This window comes from Oncorhynchus masou, chromosome 9 (assembly GCF_036934945.1).
Source record: "Oncorhynchus masou masou isolate Uvic2021 chromosome 9, UVic_Omas_1.1, whole genome shotgun sequence".
NCBI classification, from domain to species: Eukaryota; Metazoa; Chordata; class Actinopteri; order Salmoniformes; family Salmonidae; genus Oncorhynchus; species Oncorhynchus masou.
The window spans coordinates 51,159,391-51,173,925 of record NC_088220.1 but is presented as its reverse complement, the minus strand read 5'-3'; positions in this window follow the sequence as shown (position 1 = coordinate 51,173,925).

Sequence of the window (14,535 nt, the reverse complement as noted above, 5' to 3'; positions counted from 1 at the left end):
CTTCTAGAGGCCCCTTGTCTTTTTTCTCTTCTCTGTCTCCGCTTCTCCTTCCACTTCTTCTTCTTCCACGAGACTGGGGAGCCTGCACAAGAGCAGAACAGAGCAACAAGAAGGCCGCCATTCACCACTCATTTTCAATTTAAGTTCATTACCTGTTGCTTAATTGCGCGCAGTGCCCTTCCACAATAGCATGGGGCTGCCCTGGGGAGGAAAAAAATGACTTTACATAAATCTCTAAAAACAACAACCCCTACAACAAGTATTCTCTCCCAATGGTGCATGCTGAATACTGAAAAGCCACCATTTAGCTGTGTCCTCTTAGGACCTTGTCACACCGACGAGCTCCATGCAATGATGTGTTCAACGCAGAGGGTTCTCCAATGCTGGGTCCTGGGACCCCCTCTTTGTTTGTTGTGATCAGAAACTCGCCCCAGAGCACGTCTGTTTCCCAGCAGCCTCTTCACTGCCCCTCTGGCCCTAGCTATGCTACAGGGCTCACTTGGGGACAATTGGTGGTTGTGGTGTTTGTGTATGCCAGGGCATTAGGTGACATTTGCTCCTCCTCCCTAGCAACCGACTTGTGGCCTTAGTTTGCTATTCATTTAGAAGGTTTCTTCCAATGATTTGGCATCTCATTTTTGAAATACCCTTTACTCCTCTACCAACCCCCATTAATTGCCTCCTCCCCAGCCTATTCTCCCTGCCAGTCCCACTGGCTCTGTCCACACAAAGGTCCACAATGGCTTTCTCTAGCCCTAACGTGCCAGGAGACTATAGTTTTAGGACAGCTTGACCCATCACTAGGTACAAAGTGGACCATGATCTGAGAAGACTGTGAGAAAAGTGGCAAGATTGTTTGTGGATTGTGTGTGTTAGCTATAGAGTATGTATGGGGATTTGTTGAATGATGGGTGTTATAGTTGAGTTTTTATGATGCAAAGCAACAAACGTTTAGAGGGTGTTTGATGTAAAAGACAAAAAGTTCTTGATGTTCCGTTTTTTTTTACTTCTCTCTTTCTTCTATGCTCTTTTATCATGCTTTTCTTTGTCTACACTTCTCTAGTGCCTGGGGTAATGCTGTCTGTTGGTTGTACTTTTAGAAATGATCAAACGTTTCCAAGCAACAGTAGATTTCTTCGGCACTACGCGATTACGGAAATAATACACTGCCTTAATTATACAAGATTATTCTGTGTGTTTGATTAACATCAATGCTCTGGCTTATTAAATGGGTCATCAATTCATGCTCACTCTAGATGGGAACACATGCAGTATAGAGTATACTAGCCTGCTACACCCCCTCTCTGCTCCCAATAGTCCCACATTACCTTTCTCTATTCCCCTTTCTAACAACTCCATCTATCCCCCTTCTTTTCCTCTCACGAGCAGCTATCTCTATCCCCCTCTCTGCTCCTCTCTCACATCTGCACTCCCTCTGAATTTCATGGTCCGGTGGCACATTGAGTCGGCAGCACAAAGCTGGGAGCCACGGCAACGCTGCAGTCCTTGGGGGCGATGACCCCTGACCTCTCACAGCTGCTTTTTCTGCACCAGCACCTATCCCACAATCCCCCCCCCCCTTTTTCACTCCAGGGGTGAAGGTCACGAAAGGGGAGAACAAGGAGCTGAGTCTTCAGAGCTCAAAACCCAGGCAGGCGTGTGAATGCTCAAAAGCGGACATTCTGTGCCAAACAATCTCACAGGGAAGCACAGAGAAACAGTCAGGGAGATTCAGCATCTTTGACCTCTTGGGCAGAGTGGGAGAGTTAATGTCCATATAATTTCAGAGTTCCTCTTCCATTCAAACTTTGATACTGTCGATTCCATCAACTTTTTCCATTTGAAATAGTAGTAGTCTTTTGTTCTTTGATTATATCAGTTTGAATTGTTAAAGGGGTAGTTTGAGTCTTTGCGCTGAGCTAGTTAGCATTGGCTCTCAAAACTACCTCTGACTTCCTTCATACTGGACATAGAGAAATAAAAATGGTATCCAGAAGTTCATCTGACGCTGGGGAAGTATACTATAGATAAAGGGCTTCATTGCCAAAGTCCCAAACTATCCTTTTAACTTTTTATGGCTGCAGGGGCAGTATTGAGGAGCCTCAATCCCAGTTGCTAATATATGCATATTATTATTAGTACTGGATAGAAAACACTCCAAAGTTTTCAAAACGGTCAAAATATTGTCTGTGAGTGTAACAGAACTGATATTGCAGGCGAAACCCTGAGGAAAATAAAAACAGGAAGTGGCTTCTATTTTGAAAACTCCATGTTCCATAGCCTCCCTTTGCTGAATTTAAAGGGATATGAACCATATTCATTTTCCTATCGCTTCCTCAAGGTGTCAACAGTCTTCAGATATAGTTTCAGGCTTTTATTTAGAAAAATGAGCCAGAACGATAACATCGCGTCAAGTGGTCACATGAGTTTTGCTTGCGCAACAGAGTTTGGATAGGCATTGCTTTTCCCTCTCCTACTGTAAAAGACATTTGCGGTTTATATATTATTGATTATATATTTTAAAAACAACCTGAGGATTGATTATAAAAAACGTTTGACATGTTTCTGTGGACATTATGGAAACTATTTGGAATTTTCATCTGCGTTGTCGTGACCGCTCTTTCCTATTGATTTCTGAACATAACGCAACAAACAAACGGAGGTATTTTGGATACAAAAATTATCTTTATGGAACAAAAGGAACATTTGTTGTGTAACTGGGAGTCTTGTGAGTGAAAACATCCGAAGATCATCAAAGGTAAATTATGAATTTGATTGCTTTTCTGATTTTCGTGACCAAGCTACCTGATGCTAAGTGTACTTAATGTTTTGTCGTGCGATCGACTAATTTACACAAACGCTTGGATTGTGTCATGCCTTGGTCTTAGTATTTTGTGTTTTTGTTAATTAGTTGGTCAGGCCAGGGTGTGACATGGGTTTATGTTATTGTGTTGTCGTATTGGGTTTTTTGTAGGCATTGGGATTGTGGTTGATTAGGGGTGTGTTTAGTTTAGGTTTGGCTGCCTGAGGCGGTTCTCAATCAGAGTCAGGTGATTCTTGTTGTCTCTGATGGGGAACCGTATTTAGGTAGCCTGGGTTTCACTGTGTATTTCGTGGGTGATTGTTCCTGTCTCTGTGTTAGTGTTCACCAGACAGGCTGTATAGGTTTTTTCACGTTCCGTTTGTTGTTTTTGTATTTATTAGTTATTTCATGTATCGTCATTTGTTTCATTAAAAACATGAGTAACCAGCACGCTGCATTTCGGTCCGACTCTCTTTCGACAAACGAAGAACGACATTACAGAATCACCCACCACACACGGACCGAGCAGCGTGTTAACAGGCAGGAGCCACAGAAGAGGCAACAGAAGCAGCTTCAGTGGGAGAGGCTGTACCACTTGGAGAATTGGACATCATCAAATCAAATCAAATGTATTTATATAGCCCTTTGTACATCAGCTGATATCTCAAAGTGCTGTACAGAAACCCAGCCTAAAACCCCAAACAGCAAGCAATGCAGGTGTAGAAGCACGGTGGTTAGGAAAAACTCCCTAGAAAGGCCAAAACCTAGGAAGAAACCTAGAGAGGAACCAGGCTATGTGGGGTGGCCAGTCCTCTTCTGGCTGTGCCGGGTAGAGATTATAACAGAACATGGCCAAGATGTTCAAATGTTCATAAATGACCAGCATGGTCGAATAATAATAAGGCAGAACAGTTGAAACTGGAGCAGCAGCACGGCCAGGTGGACTGGGGACAGCGAGGAGTCATCATGTCAGGTAGTCCTGGGGCATGGTCCTAGGGCTCAGGTCCTCCGAGAGAGAGAAAGAAAGAGAATTAGAGAGAGCATATGTGGGGTGGCCAGTCCTCTTCCGGCTGTGCCGGGTGGAGATTATAACAGAACATGGCCAAGATGTTCAAATGTTCATAAATGACCAGCATGGTCGAATAATAATGAGGTAGAACAGTTGAAACTGGAGCAGCAGCACGGCCAGGTGGACTGGGGACAGCAAGGAGTCATCGTGTCAGGTAGTCCTGGGGCATGGTCCTAGGGCTCAGGTCCTTCGAGAGAGAGAAGGAGAGAATTAGAGAACGCACACTTAGATTCACACAGGACACCGAATTGGACAGGAGAAGTACTCCAGATATAACAAACTGACCCCAGCCCCCCGACACATAAACTACTGCAGCATAAATACTGGAGGCTGAGACAGGAGGGGTCAGGAGACACTGTGGCCCCACCCGAGGACACCCCCGGACAGGGCCAAACAGGAAGGATATAACCCCACCCACTTTGCCAGAGCACAGCCCCCACACCACTAGAGGGATATCTTCAACCACCAACTTACCATCCTGAGACAAAGCTGAGTATAGCCCGCAAAGATCTCCGCCATGGCACAACCCAAGGGGGGGTGCCAACCCAGACAGGATGACCACATCAGTGAATCAACCCACTCAGGTGACGCACCCCTTCCAGGGACGGCATGAGAGAGCCCCAGTAAGCCAGTGACTCAGCCCCTGTAATAGGGTTAGAGGCAGAGAATCCCAGTGGAAAGAGGGGAACCGGCCAGGCAGAGACAGCAAGGGTGGTTCGTTGCTCCAGAGCCTTTCCGTTCACCTTCCCACTCCTGGGCCAGACTACACTCAATCATATGACCCACTGAAGAGATGAGTCTTCAGTAAAGACTTAAAGGTTGAGACCGAGTTTGCGTCTCTGACATGGGTAGGCAGACCATTCCATAAAAATGGAGCTCTATAGGAGAAAGCCCTGCCTCCAGCTGTTTGCTTAGAAATTCTAGGGACAATTAGGAGGCCTGCGTCTTGTGACCGTAGCGTACGTGTAGGTATGTACGGCAGGACCAAATCAGAGAGATAGGTAGGAGCAAGCCCATGTAATGCTTTGTAGGTTAGCAGTACAACCTTGAAATCAGCCCTTGCTTTGACAGGAAGCCAGTGTAGGGAGGCTAGCACTGGAGTAATGTGATCAAATTTTTTGGTTCTAGTCAGGATTCTAGCAGCCGTATTTAGCACTAACTGAAGTTTATTTAGTGCTTTATCCGAGTAGCCGGAAAGTAGAGCATTGCAGTAGTCTAACCTAGAAGTGACAAAAGCATGGATTAATTTTTCTGCATCATTTTTGGACAGAAAGCTTCAGATTTTTGCAATGTTACGTAGATGGAAAAAAGCTGTCCTTGAAATCGTCTTGATATGTTCTTCAAAAGAGAGATCAGGGTCCAGAGTACCGCAGAGGTCCTTCACAGTTTTATTTGAGACGACTGTACAACCATTAAGATTAATTGTCAGATTCAACAGAAGATCTCTTTGTTTCTTGGGACCTAGAACAAGCATCTCTGTTTTGTCCGAGTTTAAAAGTAGAACGTTTGCAGCCATCCACTTCCTTATGTCTGAAACACATGCTTCTAGCAAGGGCAATTTTGGGGCTTCACCATGTTTCATTGAAATGTACAGCTGTGTGTCATCCGCATAGCAGTGAAAGTTAACATTATGTTTTCGAATAACATCCCCAAGAGGTAAAATATATAGTGAAAACAATAGTGGTCCTAAAACGGAACCTTGAGGAACACCGAAATTTACAGTTGATTTGTCAGAGGACAAACCATTCACAGAGACAAACTGATATCTTTCCGACAGATAAGATCTAAACCAGGCCAGAACTTGTCCGTGTAGACCAATTTGGGTTTCCAATCTCTCCAAAAGAATGTGGTGATCGATGGTATCAAAAGCAGCACTAAGGTCTAGGAGCACGAGGACAGATGCAGAGCCTCGGTCCGATGCCATTAAAATGTCATTTACCACCTTCACAAGTGCCGTCTCAGTGCTATGATGGGGTCTAAAACCAGACTGAAGCATTTCGTATACATTGTTTGTCTTCAGGAAGGCAGTGAGTTGCTGCGCAACTGCCTTTTCTAAGATTTTTGAGAGGAATGGAGGATTCGATATAGGCCGATAGTTTTTTATATTTTCTGGGTCAAGGTTTGGCTTTTTCAAGAGAGGCTTTATTACTGCCACTTTTAGTGAGTTTGGTACACATCCGGTGGATAGAGAGCCGTTTATTATGTTCAACATAGGAGGACCAAGCACAGGAAGCAGCTCTTTCAGTAGTTTAGTTGGAATAGGGTCCAGTATGCAGCTTGAAGGTTTAGAGGCCATGATTATTTTCATCATTGTGTCAAGAGATATAGTACTAAAACACTTGAGCGTCTCTCTTGATCCTAGGTCCAGGCAGAGTTGTGCAGACTCAGGACAACTGAGCTTTGAAGGAATACGCAGATTTAAAGAGGAGTCTGTAAATTGCTTTCTAATAATCATAATTTTTCCTCAAAGAAGTTCATGAATTTATCACTGCTAGAGTGAAAGTCATCCTCTCTTGGGGAATGCTGCTTTTTAGTTAGCTTTGCGACAGTATCAAAAAGGAATTTCGGATTGTTCTTATTTTCCTCAATTAAGTTAGAAAAATAGGATGATCGAGCAGCAGTAAGGGCTCTTCGGTACTGCACGGTACTGTCTTTCCAAGCTAGACGGAAGACTTCCAGGTTGGTGTGGCGCCATTTCCGTTTCAATTTTCTGGAAGCTTGCTTCAGAGCTCGGGTATTTTCTGTGTACCAGGGAGCTAGTTTCTTATGAGAAATGTTTTTAGTTTTTAGGGGTGCAACTGCATCTAGGGTATTGCGCAAGGTTAAATTGAGTTCCTCATTTAGGTGGTTAACTGATTTTTGTCCTCTGGTGTCATTGGGTAGACAGAGGGAATCTGGAAGGACATCAAGGAATCTTTGTGTTGTCTGTGAATTTATAGCACGACTTTTGATGTTCCTTGGTTGGGGTCTGAGCAGATTATTTGTTGCAATTGCAAACGTAATAAAATGGTGGTCCGATAGTCCAGGATTATGAGGAAAAACATTAAGATCCACAACATTTATTCCACGGGACAAAACTAGGTCCAGCGTATGACTGTGACAGTGAGTGGGTCCAGAGACATGTTGGACAAAACCCACTGAGTCGATGATGGCTCCGAAAGCCCTTTGGAGTGGGTCTGTGGACTTTTCCAAGTGAATATTAAAGTCACCAAAGATTAGAATATTATCTGCTATGACTACAAGGTCCGATAGGAATTCAGGGAACTCAGTGAGGAACACTGTATATGCCCAGGAGGCCTGTAAACAATAGCTATAAAAAGTGATTGAGTAGGCTGCATAGATTTCATGACTAGAAGCTCAAAAGACGAAAACGTCATTTTTTTTTGTAAATTGAAATTTGCTATCGTAAATGTTAGCAACACCTCCACCTTTGCGGAATGCACAGGGGATATGGTCATCTACAAATTCTAACTTTTGGGAGGGGCAGAAAACAGTTTTCAACCAGCGATTGAGTTGTGAGACTCTGCTGTAGAGCTCATCACTCCCCCTAACTGGGAGGGGGCCAGAGACAATTACTCGATGCCGACACATCTTTCTAGCTGATTTACACGCAGAAGCTATGTTGCTCTTGGTGATCTCTGACTGTTTCATCCTAACATCGTTGGTGCCGACGTGGATAACAATATCTCTATACTCTCTACACTCGCCAGTTTTAGCTTTAGCCAGCACCATCTTCAGATTAGCCTTAACGTCGGTAGCCCTGCCCCCCGGTAAACAGTGTATGATCGCTGGATGATTCGTTTTAAGTCTAATACTGCGGGTAATGGAGTCGCCAATGACTAGAGTTTTCAATTTGTCAGAGCTAATGGTGGGAAGCTTCGGCGTCTCAGACCCCGTAACGGGAGGAGTAGAGACCAGAGAAGGCTCGGCCTCTGACTCCGACTCGCTGCTTAATGGGGAAAACCGGGAGGAAGAACTGGACGGAAAAGGACCCTGGGCTCAGCCTGGTGAATATCGCCGCCCCAAGGAGGAACTAGAGGCGGCTAAAGCGGAGAGGCGCTGGTAGGAGGAGGCAGCACGGCGACGTGGATGGAAGCCCGGGAATCAGCCCCAAAAATTTCTTGGGGGGGGCTTTCAGGGAGTATGGCTACGCCAGGTAGGAGACCTGCGCAAACTCCCTGTGCTTACCGGGGGGCTAGAGAGACCGGGCAGGCACCGTGTTATGCAGTGGTGCGCACGGTGTCCCCAGTGCGGGTGCATAGCCCGGTGCGGTATATTTCAGCTCCGCGTATCGGCCGGGCTAGATTGAGCGTCGAGCCAAATGCCACGAAGCCGGCTCTACGCATCTGGTCCCCAGTGCGTCTCCTTGGGCCGGCTTACATGGCACCAGCCTTGCGCTCGGTGTCTCCGGTTCGCCTACATAGCCCAGTGCGGGCTATTCCACCTCGCCGCACTGGCAGGGCGACCGAGAGTATTCAACCGGGTAAGGTTGGGCAGGCTCGGTGCTCAAGAGCTCCAGTGCGCCTGCACGGTCCGGTCTATCCAGTACCACCTCCACACCCCAGCCCTCCGGTAGCAGCTCCCCGCACCAGGCTTCCTGTGCGTGTCCTCGGCCCAATACCACCAGTGCCAGCACCACGCATCAGGCCTACAGTGCGCCTCGCCTCTCCTGCGCTGTCGGAGCCTTTCTCCTCTCCTGCGCTGCCGGAGCCTCCCGCCTGTTCAGCGCTTCTAGAGCCTTCCTCCTCTACAGCGCTGCCGGAGCCTCCTGCCTGTTCGGAGCAGCCAGAGCTGCCATTCTGCATGGAGCTGCCAGTCTGCAAGGAGCTGCCAGTCTGCAAGGAGCTGCCAGTCTGCAAGGAGCAGCTAGAGCTTCCAGTCTGCATGGAGCAGCTAGAGCTGTCAGTCTGCATACTGCCCCTGCAGCCATAAGAAGTTAAAATGGGAATTCTTCCCTGAGCTTGACTGAACAGCTAATTTTGTGCATCTGCAGAGTAATTAATGACACAATAGCTCTGATTTATATTGATATTTTCTTCCTTCCCTCCTTTTCTCGCATTTCCTTCATCTGTCTCTCACAGAAGGATGCTTCACCTGCAATTGGGTTCCCACACTTGCTCAGTCTGCTCCCACACCATGTGATCAACACTTGCTGTTCGTGTTTAATGTGTTATCTGTCTTTTCTAGTTCTCTAGTTTAGCAGAGTTTGGAGATTTGCAGAGTTTGGAATTGTGCTTTTACATATTTTTGTAATGCTTTCATCATCAGTATCTGGTATTCTGTACCACATGCATTTCCTTCAGCGAAGAAATGTCGTATTGATGCTGAATATGTCATTCAGTTAACATACCACTCCAGTCTTCCTGTCTTCTCTATCAATAACTCACTTTCTATTTATTCTTATACTACTCCCTTGTGTATACCCCTTTCAATCCTGCAATATTATTATTATTATTATTTTATTTTTTTACAAATTCTTGCATCCAATACGTCTCTGCACTGAACACTGTGAATTAAGGCAGAGCAGTACTAACCTTCTCTGTACCCCTCAGGCCCCCACACCAACTCTCCTAACCCAAGCTCCCAAGGGACAGGGACAATGCAGCAGCCCCCTGCGACAGTGTAACAGACTGCCCCCCCCCCATTTCAATTTCATTTCCACAACAAAGCAGGTCAGAAGATTCTCACGCTGCTTGGAGCCTGCCATCCAATGCTGAAGATTGTGTGTGTGCAGAGGGGCAGGACCAAACGCGCGCACACACACACACACACACACACACACACACACACACACACACACACACACACACACACACACACACACACACACACACACACACACACACACACACACACACACACACACACACACAGTAGTATTTGTCTTGCTAAGATGACGCCGAAGAGCATAGCTGACATTTTACATGCCCGTAACCAGTTGGGCTATTCTGTTGTTTGTAACTTATTTTTTAAAACGTATTTTCTAGATAATGTTGCTGCTACTGTCTCTTAACTTCTGGACATCCGAACTGGGATTACTCACCACGAACTGGAAGAAGCTTTTTCCTTTAACGAGTCAGACGAGAAGGATATACTGCTCTCCTGGGAACAGGCCCAGATCCCCGTTATTTGCGTGAAGAAAAGATGGAGGAAAAGAAGACGCAGATCAGGCTGCATTTTGAGAATCCATAGGCGAGTGAGTAAACTCCCACTGCCATCAATTCTACCTGCTAACATGCAATCATTGGAAAATGAAATTGATGACCTATGATTACAATTATCCTACCAACGGGACATTAAGAACTGTAATATCTTATGTTTCACTGAGTCGTGGCTGAACAACAACACGGATAATATAGAGCTGGAAGGATTTTCAATGCACCGGCAGAACAGAGAACCTACGTCTGGTAAGACGAGGGGTGGAGGAGTGTGTCTTTTTGTCAATAACAGCTGGTGTGCGATGTCTAATATTAAAGAAGTCTCGGGATATTGCTCGTCTGAGGTAGAGTACCTTATGATAAGCTGTAGACCATACGATCTACAAAGAGAGTTCTCATCTATATTATTCGTAGCCGTCTATTTACCTCCACAGACCAATGCTGGCACTAAGACTGCACTTAACCAACTCTATAAGAACATAAGCAAACAAGAAACTTCTCACCCAGAAGCGGTATTTCTAGTGCACGAGGACTTTAATGCAGGCAAACTTTAATCAGTTTTACCAATTTTTTACCAGCATGTCACATGTTGAACCAGAGGAAAAAAACGCTAGACCACCTTTACTCCACACACAGAGACGCATACAAAGCTCTCCAACGCCCCCCATTTGGCAAATCTGATCATAATTCTATCCTCCTGATTCCTGCTTACAAGCAAAAACTAAAGCAGGAAGTACCAGTGACTCACTCAATACGGATGTGGTCAGATGATACGGATACTACATTACAGGACTGTTTTGCTAGCACAGACTAGATGTTCCTGGATTCATCTAATGGCATTGAGGAGTATACCACCTCAGTCAACGGCTTCATCAATAAGTGCATCGACGAAGTTGTCCCCACAGTGACCGTACGTACATATCCCAACCAGAAGCCATGGATTACAGGCAACATCCACATCGAGCTAAAGGCTAGAGCTGCCTCTTTTAAGGAGTGGGACACTAATCCGGATGCCTATAAGAAATCCCGCTATGCCCTCAGACGAACCATCATACAAGCAAAGCGTCAATACAGGATTAAGATTGAATCCTACTACACCGTCTCTGATGCTCGTCAGATGTGGTAGTGCTTGAAAACTATTACGGACTACAAAGGGAAACCCAGACGCGAGACACCCAGTGACGCGAGCCTACCAGACAAGCTAAATGCCTTTTATGCTCGCTTCGTGGCAAGCAACATTGAAGCATGCACGAGAGTACCAGCTGTTCTGGATGACTGTGTGATAACTCTCTTGCTTGCCGATGTGAGCAAGATCTTTAAACAGGTCAACATTCACAAAGCCGCGGGGGCCAGATGGATTACCAGGACGTGTACTCAAAGCATGAGCGGACCAACTGGCAAGTGTCTTCACTGACATTTTCAACCTCTCCCTGACTAAGTCTGAAATACCTACATGTTTCAACAAGACGACCATAATCTCTGTGCCCAAGGAAGTGAAGGTAACCTGCCCACATGATTACCGCCCTGTAGCACTCACATCAGTAGCTTTGAAAGGCTGGTCATGGCTCACATCAAAAGCATCCTCCCAGATACCCTAGACCCACTCCAATTCGCATACTGCCCCAACAGATCCACAGATGACGCAATCTCAATCATACTCCACACTGCCCTTTCCCACCTGGACAAATAAAACACCTATGTGAGAATGCTGTTCATTGACTACAGCTCAGCGTTCAACACCGTAGTGAACACAAAGCTCATCACGAAGCTAAGGACCCTGGGACTAAACAACTCCCTCTGCAACTGGATCCTGGACTTCCTGCCGGGCTGCCCCCAGGTGGTAAGGGTAGGCAACAACACATCTGCCACGCTGATCCTCACACTGGGGCCCCTCAGGGTTGTGTACTTAGTCCCCTCACCTACTCCCTGTTCACCCACGACTGCGTGGCCAAACACGACTCCAACACCATCATTTAGTTTGCTGACGACAAAACAGCGGTAGGCCTGATCACTGAGATGAGACAGCCTATAGGGAGGAGGTAGAGGGCCTTATGTGCGTTGCGGAAGTTAGATTAACAATGATCCAGGGTTTTGCCAGCCCTGGTAGCACAATCGATATGCTGATAGAATTTAGGGAGTCTTGTTTTCAGATTAGCCTTGTTAAAATCCCCAGCTACAATGAATGCAGCCTCAGGGTATGTGGTTTCCAGTTTACATAGAGTCAAATGAAGTTCGTTCAGGGCCATCGATGTGTCTGCTTGGGGAGGAATATATGCGGCTGTGATTGTAATCGAAGATAATTCTCTTGGTAGATCATGCGGTCGACATTTGATTGTGAGGAATTCTAAGGTGAACAGAAGGACTTTAGTTCCTGTATGTTGTTATGATCATACCATGTCTCGTTAATCATAAGGCACCCCCCCCCACCCCTCTTCTTACCAGAAAGATCCTTGTTTCTGTCGGTGCGATGCGTGAAGAAACCAGCTGGCTGCACTGACTCCATTGTCCTGGGTGGTGGGCAAAACAGAGGATCCGCTTCGGGATAGTCGTATTCCCGGTCGTAATGATGGTGAGTTGACGTTGCTCTTATATCCAATAGTTCCTCCCGACTGTATGTAATAATAAAACCTAAGATTACCTGGGGTACCAATGTAAGAAATAACACGTAAAAAAAAAATACTGCATAGTTTCCTAGGAATGCGAAGCGAGGCGGCCATCTCTGTCGGCGCCGGAACCTAACACATATGGAGTCATGTCGTTAAAAAAACATTTGAGAATTTAGATTTTTCAAAATAGCCAACTTTTTCCTTTATGACAGCTTTGCACACTGTTGGAATTCTCTCAACCAGCTTCATCTGGAATGCTTTTCCAACAGTCATGAAGGGGTTTCCACATATGCTGAGCACTTGTTGGCTGCTTTCCCTTCCCTCTGCGGTCCAAATAATCCCAAACCATCTCATGCTGCACTCCATCACTCTCAGTCTTGGTCAAGTAGCCTTTACCCAGCCTGGAGGAGTGTTGGGTCATTGTCCTTTTGAAAAACAAATGATAGTCCCTCTAGGCGCAAACCAGATGGCATGGCGTATTGCTTCCGAATGCTGTGGTAACCATGCTGGTTAAGTGTGTCTTGAATTCTAAATAAGTCACAGACAGTGTCACAAGCAAAGCACCCCCATGCCATCACACATCCTCCTCCATGCTTCACAGTGGGAACCACACTTGTGGAGATCATCCATTCACCTACTCAGCATTACAAAGACACGGCTGTTGGAACCAAACATTTAGAATTTGGACTCATCAGACCAAAGGACAGATTTCCACCGGTCTAATGTCCATTACTCGTGATTCTTGGCCCAAGCAAGTCTCTTCTTCTCATTGGTGTCCTTTAGTAGTGGTTTCTTGGCAGCAATTCGACCACGAAGGCCTGATTAGCGAAGTTTCCTCTGATGTTGAGATGTGTCTGTTACTTGAGCTCTGTGAAGCATTTATGTGGGCTGCAATTTCTGAGGCTGGTAACTCTAATGAACTTATTCTTTGCAGTAGAGGTAACTCTGGGTCTTCCTTTCCTGTGGCGGTCCTCATGGGAGACAGTTTCATCATTGATGGTTTTTGCGACTGCACTTGAAGAAACGTTCAAAGTTTTGATTACTTTAATACATTCAAGTCCTAAAGGAATGATGGACTGTGAGTTCTCTTTGCTTATTTGAGCTGTTCTTGCCACAATATGAGCTTGGTCTTTCATCAAATAGGACAATCTTCTGTATACCTCCCCTACCTTTTCACAAAACAACTGATTGGCTCAAACACATTAAGAAGGAAAGAAATTCCACAAATTAACTTTTAACAAGGCACACCTTTTAATTGAAATGCATTCCAGGGGACTACCTCATGAAACTGGTTGAGAGAATGCCAAGAGTGTGCAAAGCTGTCATCAAGGCAAAGGGTGGCTACTTTGAAAAACTAAAATGTAACATGTATTTTGATTTGTTTAACAGTTTTCTGGTTACCACATGAGTCCATATGTCTTATTTAATATTTTTGTCTTTACTATTATTCTACAATGTAGAACATAGTGAACATACAGAGAAAACCCTGAAGTGAATAGGTGTGTCCAAACTTTTGTCTGGTACTGTATATATATAGATTCTGTAAAATGTTTTATCTAAGCTTTGTTGCACAATTAAAGCTCAATACACTGAATTTCAAACAGTCAGCAATATTCTAATTAATTTAGGGCTGATTATATCTAGGCTAAATATAAGCCTTCCACAACCATAAGAACCACAACAAATGTAATGATTTTATCAAAATAGTTTTAACCTGCATTTTTTTGCCACCAGAACCATGCACAACGCAGATCCCCCACTAATCAAAAATGAACACAGGTTTCATCGAATCAAAATGTATTGGTTGCGTATACAGTTTAGAAGATGTTATAGCAGGTGCATTAAAATGTTACTAGCTACTAACAATGCAGTAAAATGTCAAACAAGAAACATTGCAAC